Here is a 13,365-nt window from a genome sequence, read left to right as displayed (position 1 = left end):
TGAATTTGGTTTTCCTGTTTGCACTCGAAACTGGTGAGTTCATTCAAAGTCCCTCTGAGATCTCACCAAGGGCAATGTCAGGAGTGATGTAAATGTCAGGGGAGAGTGTGAGAGACTGGCATACACTCTACAGAGGTAAGATATTCTCCAGGAGAGGAACTGCACTGTTGAATAAGACAACAGAATCGAGTGCACTGGCTACTCTAACTCTAACCTCATCTTATCCTATACATACGAAATACCACCTATTAATTTATGGTTGATTATCAAGTTGGATTATATAAACTTTTGACGGAGTACTGCAAAATTGAAATATTTTCCCAGACATATACATTTGCTTGATTAAGTATTATTTGTATTATAATTTAACAAATCACACCCTGAATCTGTTTATGGGAGCGACACAGTGTTATGACAGATGTATACAATATATGACTGTTACCCTTACTCACCTTGCTGTGCCATAAAACTCTGACTGAATAAGAATTCTGACCGAAACTTTGTACTCTTTGACCAATAGGTTAAGAATATATAATTATCATTCAAGGTGCAACAATATATAAATGCCATTCACAACAACAAAAAAAGAATAGTCGATACTATAATTGAAAGAAAACTGGACTTCAGTGCTTAAAAGTATTTATCACCATCACTTATAGTTACATTTGTACTCCAGCAAGTTAATTAGCCTCAGAAAACAAAGTCAATTTTCATATATTTAAAACAGACATAACACACTGAAGCTCTCCAATCCAGGATATCAAGAGCCGGGAAGCCATCACAGCACACTTAGTAAGGTTTAAATGAGAGGGCCCTGCAAATGCTCAGAGGTGTGAACACTTGATGCTTAGCTGGTGGTGCTTGGGGAGGTTCATTGCTGCTAGCGGAAGTAAGTCTCTAGGGGTAGGTGTTGAAGGTTCGAAGCCACATGCCATCCCAGTTCCCTCGTTCCGCTTGATGTTTACAGTTTGTGATGTGAGTCCTCCACACCCTGCTCCCTCCATCATGCCTTCATCCCACCACCATCTACTCCAACCCTCTGGAACCATAAGCCAAGAAACCGTTTCTTCTGTTAGTTGCCTTGGCCACAGTATGTTATCATAGCAACAGAAAAGTAACTAATTAGCTCAGCGGTAGAGCGCTTGCCTAGCAAGCTCGAGGCCCTGGGTTTGATCCTCAGCTCCAGGGGCCTGAGGTGTTGAGGTGGGGGACAAAAGGACCAGGGGCAAAAAACAAAAAAACCAAAAAAACAAACAAACAAACAAACAAAAAAGAGAACTAAATGGAAACTATCCTGGGGACCACTGCAGTGGTATTAAGCTTGAGGAATTACTGCACTGTGGACAATTCCAGGAGCAGAGAACTCTGAGGAAACTGAGTTGCAGAATGGCTTCTAAGCTTTCAGAAGCTTGTTTCCAGAACTGCACCCGATTGTCAAAGTGAAAACTGTTACTTAAGATTTCCCCTTGTGCTTTTAGAAGGTATATGGAAGACTGTGCTAATTTTGGGGTACTCTGGAGCACTCTGGTCTTCCTTCATAAGGCATCACTTGGAACACCGATTCTACAGAGCCGAAACTTACCGCAGACCACTGGAGTAGCAGAAAGGAACATGATTGACTGCAGCGCCTCTCTTATGGGCATGCGCATAAGGGAGTCTAAGAAGCAGCTGAGAAGTTGGCATTCCAGGACGCAGTCTCACTGATACATGGGACCTAATTAATTGCCACTTTTCTTCTATCACCGTACTACTTAAGGCCACTACATTATAGCTCCTTTCATCCAGAAAAAAAAAAAAAATTACTCTTAGGCCCAAAGTAAGGACCCAAAATGGCAGTGTTGCTCATGTCCTAAACAGGAGGACCCAGATCAGGTAAAAAGAAACCTAAATTTGGCATTCCTCAGAAGTCTCATAAAGTGAATATCTATTTACAAAGAAAGCATCATCTGCCATCTCCCACCCTCCACTGTTCTATCTGGGCAAGGGCATCTAGTTCTAGTCCAGATGTGAACAACTTTCATCTGCTCTAAGAGTACTCCCTCCCCAACTACCACATAAAATATGACTGTTTCTGGCTGAATGCTGTCCTCTACTTTCTGACACAGCCCCACAGTTTATTCTTCCAATAAACTTTTTGTTCTACCCAGAGTGGTCTAATTCAGTCATTTCACTGTGCCCTCATTTATAATTACCACCCCCCTATGCAAAAAAAAAATACAGTTTTAATACACAGACTCTTAATAGATATTAAGAGTCAGACATCCATGGCCAAAATGTTGGAATCAGTCCAGAGGGATTTTAAAAGTACTGATACTTAATACATTGAGGAGGTAATGCAAAAGGCAGACAAAAAAAAGTAGTGATGTAAGAAGAAAGAGACATTCTTAACTAAAAACTGTGACAAGGAGAAGGAGGAGGAGACAGGAAAAGGAGGAGGAGAATAGAAGAAAAGAAGAAGAGGAAGAGAAAGAGGAGGAGCAGGAGGAGGAAGAAGAGGAAGGAAGGAAGGAGGGAGGGAAGAAAGAAGAGGAAGAGGAAGAGAAGGAGAAGGAGAAAGAAGGAGAAGGAGAAGAAGAAGAATTAAAAGAAGAAGGGGGAGGAGGAGGAGGAGGAGGAGGAGGAGGAGGAGGAGGAGGAGGAGAAGGAGGAGGAGGAGGAGGAGGAGGAGGAGGAGGAGGAGGAGGAGAAAGTAGTCGTCTTTTGATGACACCTTTTGATGGACACACTTGAGAAAATCTCAGTTAAGAACATATCAATAGAAACTCCCAATGTTGAAGAGCAAAGATGGCTGAAAGGAAGAGAAACAAAGTTTCTAAGACTCTGAAACCAGTGCAATGTATCCCTTCTGGGAGAAAAGAGCAGAAGAAACTCACAGATCAACAGTGCCAGACAGCAAACAACAGGCACCGAATCAAAGCGGAAACTCTGCAGACAATGCCAATGCCATACCTAAAAAAAAACTTTCTCTAAACCAGAGAAAATAAAGAAGTCTTGATGGAAGCCTGAAGAGAGGAAAACATACTCCAGAATAATAAAGAAAGAAACCAGGTGAGAAAGAATCAAATAAGGGCTAGGGAGACAGCTCAGCTCAGAGTTGAAATTAAGAAATGATGAAGCGTTTACAAGCAGAAAGGGAGTGGAATGGAGAAGTGTAGAGCAAGGAAGATGGAGAGGTGAGGGTGGGAAGGCATCCAAACCCCTTTTCGCATTGCTATTACAGGTAATAGAGTAACTGCCCGCTTGACAGCACAGTATTGACAGGTCCTAGGTGGCTGATGAGAAGGTGTGAGGTTCTGTCCTGTGGACACTGGTAGCTTCATATTTTAAATGACCACAGTTCCTGCCTTATTTTGAGTTCTTCAAGGTACCGATTACATTCCTGTTAATTTATACCATGAAAGCCCTATTTCTGGGTTCACTGGGTCATGGTGGGCATGTGCTAAGGGCACTAGATCATGTCTTTGACTAACATGAGTATTAGTGAAAATGCAGAGAGAGAATTAAATCCTGATATCTTCTATAGCACTTGAGAGGAAAACCAAATAAAGCCAAAGAAGAGATACGGGACATGGTCAACAGCGGGAAAGGAGACTGTTGATTCACCCACACGACTTTCTCAAAGATAATACAAGATCTGACATTTGTCATCTAATTACTGTGTGAATTCTGTAATGGGTGCTGGCATCCATCAGCGTGCCAACTTACAGGATGCTGGAGGACAGCCAGCATCCAAAGGAGATAATCACAGGGAAAAAAGGGGGGCGTGTGAAAGCATCATCAAAGGTTGAAAAAAGAAAATGATTGACAAGAGAACAGCAAATAAGGAGTAGTGGAGAACCAGGGGGCGGGATTAATAAACCAAAGACAAATAAGACTGGAGTCAACATCTACGAGAGGGTGAAAATGTACCCCATACGGGATATCATCAACTATCACAGTCTCCCACTCCATAGAGGAATTTAATCTGTAAATGGCAGCTCTGGCGAAGGTTCCCATCCAAAGACCTACATCTCTGTGATCCAGTTGGAATGGAATGGCACATTTCCTCTGACAGGAATACAGACACACTCTTAGTGCAGACTTTTAATCCCAAGCCAGGAAGGTAAAGTTAGTTTGTAAAAGGAAGCACCCACATTTGAAAATGGTGTCTAATTGAGGGGCAGACAAAGTGAGAAATTAGAGAAAAATTTGATAGATGAGTAAGATAGGCTACACCCAACTCTCATTAGAACAGGAAATAGAGACAACATAAGAGAGTAGCAGAGAGAGAGAGAGAGAGAGAGAGAGAGAGAGAGAGAGAGAGAGAAGCAGTTTTACTGGGACTTCCAGGTAAAGACAGAATATGCCAGATGATTAAAACAGATGACCAGACTTAGTTTGAGGTTAGCCAGAATGAGTCAGTGAGAAGCCAAGAAAATTCAGTATGAACCAGTCAGCCTGGGGAGGAGTTCGGGCCAGCATGACTGATTGAATGGACCAGCTAGAGTTCAGAAAGAGCTGGAAAAGGTGAGGTTATTCAGCAGTAAGCTCTGGAGAGAACAATCAGGTCTGTACTAAAAGGTAAATTTACATTTCACTGCATTCAGTGGTCAAAAGCAGGACCTATCCGAATGTAGCTGGAAGGTAACCAGGGCACTATCATTCCTCAGCCTTCAGAGTGGCACTGATGAATGTTCTCTGCCCCCGAGCTTGTGATCACATGGACTCTGGGAACGTCACACTGCCTGCAAGTCACAAGAATGTCATGGGATTGTTCTGGGTAAGGATGCTATGCAGGGACAGAGCTGATGAAATGATCATGACATTGTCTCCCTCCTCTATGAGAGAAACAGAAATGTTCTCTAATTAAAAGAACTTCTACATATATTAAAATATATGGTAGCCTAAAAATATATGGTATGTAAGAGACTAGAAAACAAGAAAAAATCGATATAAGATGTTTAGACCATTTTAAAGTATCTCTTGTTCCTAGAAGACATCAGGGCTGGGAGGTCTTGGACTCAGATAACTAAATACTGAGAGAGAGAGAGAGATGGAGAGAGAGAGAGAGAGAGAGAGAGAGAGAGAGAGAAACATGAAAAAAAAAGAAAGAACCCAAAAGTCAGAGAGAGAAATTTGAGGAGATTCACAAAGGTAAAGAGAAACACAATAAAAGAAAATTATTTAAAATTTTTTTAAATTGAAATTAAATTTCTTTGTTACAGTATATTTTGATTACAGTTACCCCCTATGGCAACTCCTCAGAAACAGGGAGACGCATGAGAGCACCCCACTCATATCCAAGCTTCTTCATATCTGAATTCATTAGAAAAAACCCGTGTGTGTGTGTATGACTGTGGAGTTGCATAAATAAACCTCAGATAGCCTTGATATGGGAACGTCCTCACAGAACTTATACATTCTGTGTGCACTGCCCTGCTTTCTTCTCAGTCCTAATGGAGGATGGCCTGAGTCTATTCTCTAAGAAACAATTTTTCTTTCTTATATCTCCCCTCAGGCCTTTTTTTTTTTCTTGGCTGAGTAATTGTTCCTTTCTGGCTTCTTTGTGATTCTAATTTTCTAAACTTTTAATTATCTTTATTGGTTTCCTGTGCATCCTCTGTAAATCTCTCCCAGCCCTCTGGAGAGTAATCTAATAAAAGAACTGTGTGCACATGCATAGATCAGCTACACCGAGCCTCATTTCCTTTGGCCACCACCATCCCCCTTGCATAGAGACATTACGGCGGTCAGATCAATGAGGGGAAAGCACATAGACAGGCAGCATGAGTCCAGAGGCTGTAAGCAGAGTGCAGAGAGAAGAGCAGAAGAATGGGAAAGAGAAAAAGAAAGTGGGAACCAGACTTGGGGCTTCTTGTGGGCCACAGAAATTCCCTTTTCCTTTTATCTATTGGGTACTGACAGGTTAATTCAGATATATTATATAGATATACATAATACAGATATATAGATATTATATAGATATATAGATTATATAGATATATAGATATTATTATGTTATATATATCTATAATATATATTATATAGATATAGATAATACAGATATATTATATATATACCTAATATAGATAGAACCAGGTTAAATGGACGCCCTCCACCCACAGAATGGAGGGCGTTTTGTAGCAGGTGGAGAGGTCTACACCCATATAAAGGGACTTGGAATATCTTCGTGTGAATGAGACAGAGGCGTGGTAATGACTGCTAAACTAGGACACAAGTCGCAGAAATTGAAGGTTGAACGCGCATGCAGTGGACATGAACGAACTGGGGAAGAAAGGCTCATGATGGAGAAGGAAAAGGAGGATCCAGAACTTAAGGGAGCACGGGTGAGGAGAGCAAGAGCAGCTCCCCAGGGAAGTAGACCTGCTGGGAGTGGAAGTTTGCCCCCCTCCAGTTTCATATGCTAACTTTTTAACCTTCAAAGTTGATGGTACAGGGGTTAGGACTTTGGGGTGATTGGATCAAGGTGTGACTCTTTGTAAATAAGACCGGTGCCTTTCAAGAGCAGAGTTCTCAGCCTTCCTAATGCTGCAACCCTTTAATACAGTTCCGCATGCTGTGGTGACCACCCCTCCCCCCAGCCAAAAAATTATCCCATTGCTACTTCATTACTGTAATTTTGCTACTGTTATGAATCGTAATGCAAATATCTGATATGCGGGATCTCTGATTTTTCGACCCCCAGAGGGGTTGCGACCCACAGGTTGAGAACTGCTGTTCAAGAGGTTTTACCCTCTGATGACACCGTCCATTGTGTTGTACGACACAGAGCGTGGCCCTTGCCAGACTCCATGGGCTTTGCAGACTTTCCGTAGGTCTACAAGTCACATAGTTTATGGAATTAATTTGTTACCACAGTTCAGACGGGCTAACGTTACACAACAGGCCAGGTGCCGCAAGGGAGCGTTGGAGTCCCTGTATGGTCATCGCGACGGACCTCGGGGAAGTGCATCCATCAGAGAGGACAGAGTAGACAAACTGCCTTGAGCTGAGAAGTAAATACTAAGAAATAAAACCGCTTCTGCCTAGGAGTTTTATGGTGATGATGAGAAACGGCGTAAGACACTAAATTAAGGGAGATTTAAAAGGCTGAGAAGGAGTTTGGCTGTGGGCGAATGCTATATACAGAGGAGGGAGAGCAGAATATGGGCAAAGTCCCATGAAGCATTATATTTTTGTGAGCTTAAACACACCATCACCTGGCAAGGGTAAGACTTCGCTAAAACCGGAATGAACCTGATATTAAATATTCTGATGATGTGTAATATAATACATTGGTATGTGCTATAAATCTATGAGACAATTAGGTTTTTTAAAAATAGATTATTAGTAGTCGCATGCAAAGATGTTCACATGTACTTTGAATTTTCTACCTATACTACCCTTGTGGGGGTGGGAAGACCCTGACTAGGAAAAAGAATAAAACCCAGTTCTTTATATAGAAAAATCAGTCGCTGTACATCACTGTACAGCATATCAGCGGGAATCAGAAGGTTGTACTTCCTGTCAGGAATGGTCTTGGAACATGAAGTAATCCACGGTTTCAATTTGAAGCTCCAGCATCATTTCTTTAGTACCTAGCCTTGTGTCTGATCTGGAGGATGAATGAGTGAAATTAAAGTTTGCCGTAGTCTTGGGCATCCTTCTCTGCTTTCTCCCTTGTTCATAAAAGCACATTCAAATCTTAATACAACTGTAAGCCCCTTTACATCCCTTGGTGTCACTCCAAAATCTGTAACAGTTCCTCACCAGTGTAGTCTTGAGCCATCAGTCTTGGTGTCTCTGCTACCCCAAGGCAAACTCAGCTTCCTTTTTGCTATGGCCTCTGGGCACATCTTAGCCTTCCCACCACCATCTCATTTGCCTCAGAGAATGCAATGTGGTCTACAATGTGATACATGGGAAATGTAATTTTGTTTCTTTCTCATTCTCCTTCTGACCAATAATCACACTGGATACTGCAATTCTAACATCTAGATTTTGAAACTGTGTTTTATCAAGTTGGATGCCTGAACCCTCCTTAACACATCTGCTCATAAAGCCTTCATCTCTCAAGGGTCAATTATAGCAGGGTCTCCAGGGTTAAGTTATAGCAGGATCTCCATATTCTATTCTAAAATGGAGTTGGACTGCTAATCCAAGAGTTTGATCATCAAGAACACCCTTGGCATTCTAAATATCCTACTGCCGTACTGTGACTTTATAAATTCCACGAACAGCTATACACTCAAATATTTTTATCATCCTCAGAAAACATGCTTACAATGTTTTCTTTGCTGTGAGGTCCACCATACCATGCTATGGTTTGGATATGATTTTCTTCTCCCAGGATTCATGTCTGTGAAGTTGGGCCCCTGGAGTGGTTTAAGGTGGCGTACATGGGATCTGCCTACATTGCCAAAAGAAGACTGTTACAAAGGATGACTCCCATCCTTCCCCATTCTCTGGCTTCCTATCTTACCATGTGATATGTCCCCTCATCTATGTTCACCCCATGCTGCCATGTGACCCACGTGACACTTGAGCCGAGCACAGGTTAGCACCATGTTTGTGAGTCTCCAAGCTTCCAAGCGAAATAAATTCCTTTTGCAAATACTCAGCATGGGGGTTTGTAATGTGGATGGGCTATGGTAGATTTTTTTCTAGCATATTCAATATTAGTCTCCTCATACACATTCCCTGCTGGATACCACTTGGGGACAGAGAAGTATAACTGAGATCTGCAAAATGCAGTGGTAAAAATAGACTGTCCCCACTAGCCAGAAGTCTATTTAAGTATTGTATGCTGAAGGGGATTTATATACATGTGTGTGTGTGTGTGTGTGTGTGTGTGTGTGTGTGTGTGTGTGTGTGAAGAGAAAAATGCTGATACCAAGGAAAGACAGAATTTTGTGAAAGGACAATTAGTTGATGTCCTACTTAAGATCTTCTGAGAAAGTAGTGGTGTTTTCAGGTGCTCTTAAAAAATAAATATGAGTCTGAGGTTGGCTTTCCCAGTCACCAGATCATGTCAGAATTCTCAGCAGATAGGCAAGACCCAGGTATCAAAAACAAATTAACACATCGTGAGATTGGGGTATTCGCATCCCCTCAGCAGTTTGAAGGACATTCCGTAGAATGGTAGGCTGGCCCCGTGCCAGTCATACCTGAGGAAGGGGATGCCTGGAATAAGATGAGCTCAGATATTCACACAGGGGGACCACCATGAGGAAGAAAGAGCTTATCCCACCTCTACCACAGGTGCAGCACCTCTCAAATCCACAATAGATATTAGGAGGGGTGAGTAACCCTGTTCTCATACACAGAACACACATGGCTAACAGAAACAGTCGGGGACACAGATAAGCCTCGCTGGTGATTTCTCAGGAGACTCGCAAAGACATCATAATACAAAAGCTGGCATCTGGCCTTCAAGACTCAAAACCTTGATTTGACGGCAGTCTGAGAATAGACTACCATTTACGGATGGAGTCATGGGAGAGAACAGAAGGTAGTGGGTGTTCAACAGAGAAACGTAAACATCACAAGCACTGAATCCCTCTTATTGGGTCTACTGGAGTATTCTGTCCCAATGAGCACATACATCAGGGGAATCCAAGTTATCAAATTATAATCAGAAGCTAGCCTGGTTAAAACAGACCCAGGGGGGGAAAAAGACATCAGGTAGATAATTCAATCCTTAAATAACCACCAAAACATACCGGATGCTTCTGTCTTTAAAATCCAGATGTCTGGACAGTAGAGAATGGTACCCCTGCCACCCACCTCTCTCCATACAAGGTGTTCAGTCCCATCTCACCATGACTGGCCTCTATGAGTACAACGCCTGGGAAATAAAGGGGACTGTCTGTCTTACAACCATTCATCCAGTGTGTGGTGCAGGAAGAAGACATTTTAAATGTGTTTCTGAGCTGGGAGAATTCGTCTACTTCTCCATTTGCAAAGCTGGCCAATGCAGGGTCTCTTCTCAAATAAGTCCACATTCCACCTGATCACTTTAGAACCTGCTGACCCCAGGACCACTTTACATAAAAGCTGACTTCACCCTCCGATCTAACTTATTAATGAAACCAGTCTCTAAGGATGCTTATCCTATATTCTGCTTCAGAATTCATCACGGGTACGCATTTGAACTGGCACAGGCACAGGCAGTGTGCGTGCCACCCTTCCAAGTCCAAATTATTTTATTTCCTATCTGGGTACTGGCAAACATCCGGAAGCAATCATGTGGTCCTAAAAGTTAATTCCAAAACTGGAATAAATGGCAACATTGAGTAACTGGCCGCCCTCCCCCTCTTGGATGCTTTTAAAACCCTCCTCCTTTAAGTCTCAAGAAGGGCCCTTTCCATTCTCTTTCCTTTCTGTTCTGATATCCCCTCACAATCCAGCTGCCACTAAACTACAGACAGATACATCTCCCGATTTCTAATTTCTGTTGCAGAGGGATATCAAGTTTAATTTCTTTTTAAGTTTGTGTTTGATTTTTATTATTTTAATAGTACTTTCTTTATGGGGTAGAATCCTAATCCAAGACATGTATATAATTGTCATGATAGAATCAGCATCCTTGTCATTTCCATTTTGTTAAACTTTTGTTTTAAGCCTCACCCAACGTGTATGCATATTTATAAGGAACACCATAGTATATTAATATAAGGACATTATCATGCACACTTATGGGGTACCCTGAAGCATATTAACACGAGTACGTAGTGTATACCGATTAAATCAGAGCAGTTAACATAGTTTCTTATCATTGCTTCAGGTTTGTACCATGCAGGCTCCTTTCTTTCTCTGACTTTTAAACTATCTAAGTCACCATGACACCTACTGCGCTACAGGAATTCCTGCTTCTTTCTAACAGCCTGCCTGTCCCTGTGTACAAATCCTTCTCCACACGAACTTCCTGCAAGCCGAATTCTGAATCCTATTTACTAAGAGTTTGCCCGTTTCTCAATTCTTTTTCTACTTTGCTTTATTCGTTAATAATGGATGAGTTTTGAAGAATATTGACATGGGTAACTATAGGATGGATTTTCATAATATTGATGGAATTCCTGTTACAGCACCCTAGTAGGAATGGGATGAATAAATTGTATTGGGCATGAAGGAGAAGATTAAAGTGGATTTTCTTATTGATTGATTGCGCTCTTTTTTTTTTTCAAGCTATCTTTGCTTGATCCTCATGGTAGAGATGTCAAGAATAACTTTTGTAATATTCTTCTTTAATGCATCGTTTCATCATTCCTCCTGGAAAAATCAGACAAAATAAAAACTTAGCTACCACTGATACTAATAAAGGCAGGATCCTGATGTCAAAACATTTCCAGAGGGCCAACTTTTAACCTCCGATAACGTTCCATCCACTTCTGTTCAATTTCCAAATGCATGCCAATCTCACCGTGGCGCACATTTTTAATGTTGGACATTGACGTGCTTCATGCAGAGATCAGAACTGGGCAGACGCCCATGACTTACTCTGATTTATCCTCTGTCACAGGAGCTAATGCACAATGAATAGTTCAAAGTCCTCTTCCCTTTCATCAGCCCTTTAGTGGAACCCGGGCGTAGGCACAATATTAATTTTAAAGTTAACTCGCTCTAATTGGATGGCGAGACTTTATTACGGTCATGTATCAAGCCGGAGCCATCGTAGATCATGAGTGTCACAGCTAGTTTAGGTCCTTCCATATTTTGCTTCCCGTTTGCCTCAGGTTTCGTCCCGGTGCATTTTAAACACTACTGTTAGCATATGATATGCCACTAGTAAGTTACCAGTCCCTGACTGACCCTGGAGTGCCCACAATGTCCCTGCCTCTTGCACAGTGATAAGCAAACCCATCGGAGCGTCTTTCGAGGATCCTCATGCTATAGAAACCCATGTCTAAATGAATTTCAAGTAGCCTGCGTGCTTTGGCCATAGGTGTTCTGTCTCTTAGCAGCATCCACAAGGAAATCACACCACTTAACAGATACGGGACGCTATTTAATGGGGGAAAAGCAAAGATGATTCTTGGTGGTTTAGCTGATTTATGATTTCATTGAGGAGAAGCCTCCTGTGACTGTATTGAGGAATTAAATATTAATTTCTGTGTCTGATTTTTTTTTTTAGCGCTGTAAGCATAGTTCGTCTAAAACATGACTGTGTTTTATACCAGTATTTTTCTCGTCCTTGAGAAGAGCCCTAGATACTATTTCCTGTCTATAGTCACTGGGAGAATTCATTTTCTAAAAAATATGCACGAAATACCTGAGAATGCTTCATTAAGCTAAAAATAATATATAATTATAACAATAATACTGGATTGGGGATGGGGAAAGCAGCAGTAACTAAAAATAATAAGTGTGAGGAATTGAATATACAATTTTATTGGAAGAATGTGAGAAATTCTAATGACACAAAGGACGACTAAAGCAGTACAAGGTAGGTGTGTCCAAGTCCCCAACCTGGGACAGAGTCCTCAGTCCAGAAGCTTCCTTGCCTGTTTCCCTCTTTTTAAGACACTTGCTTGTCCTCTCTCTCTCTCCAGTCCCACCTTAGCCTAATTTCTAGTCATTCTTCTGACTGTAGCATAAATGTCCAAGGAAGATTTCTATCCTAAACCCTCTCCCAAATTAGGTCAGGTCAATTCCTCTCACTACAGACTTTCAAAGCAGTTTCTCCCCCTGCTCGCAGAGCCAAGAGGTAATTTGATTGTACTCTATGACCTGTGTGCAGAGGGTTGCCTCTGTCTTGACGGTCTACTCTGGCACAAAATTGCAGCTCGATAGCTATTAAACGAAGAATGAAAACCTAGCCTTCAATCTTTAGCCTCTACATGGCCACCAGAGAAGCTTTTCCTTCAGCCCGAGCTCTCTCTTTAAAGACAAGTCTGGTTGTCTGTCACGTGGCTGCTTCTGGTCGATTGCAGTAGTTTTGTTTTCGTGAGTTGGCATCAACAACAGTTCTTGCGTGGGTGGTGTCACCCCTATGGGCGAAGCAGGAAATGTGTCTGCTTCGATGCCTTGGGATGTCCCTTTATGATCTAGACGGTCATGACGGCAATGCCATCTACATTGATGCTTTCCTGGCAATCTGTATTCTTGGTCATATTACTTAGCAAAGCCCTGTGGCATTTGGATCGCTGTGGGGAGCTTATCTCTTGGCTTTGCATTTGATAGCAACACTCTGTCAGAGTATGGGAGTGAAGACTACACTTTCGGAAATTCTATGACCTTCGCCAGTGTGAAGAGAATAGAATGCAATGAATTCCTCTTCCCAGTTAAGCATTTCATCCCACATAACGGTAAGAGAAGGACTCATTTTTATATTTATCACTGTGTTGTTTCCCTCTAAAGAGAAATGCTTACATGTATCATACTCGT

At 41.9% G+C, this 13,365-nt stretch overlaps 1 protein-coding gene across 2 annotated transcripts in view; it reads right to left on the bottom strand.

Moving 5' to 3' along the window:
* Positions 1-13,365, bottom strand: part of Tmem117 (transmembrane protein 117) — a 462,083-nt gene that overhangs the window by 248,162 nt on the left and 200,556 nt on the right. The gene's annotated exons all lie outside the window — the stretch shown is intronic.

Source organism: Rattus norvegicus, chromosome 7 (genome assembly GCF_036323735.1).
Source record: "Rattus norvegicus strain BN/NHsdMcwi chromosome 7, GRCr8, whole genome shotgun sequence".
Classification (NCBI taxonomy): domain Eukaryota; kingdom Metazoa; phylum Chordata; class Mammalia; order Rodentia; family Muridae; genus Rattus; species Rattus norvegicus.
Note: the sequence above shows the minus strand (reverse complement) of the source record. Positions and strands in the feature narration are given on the sequence as shown.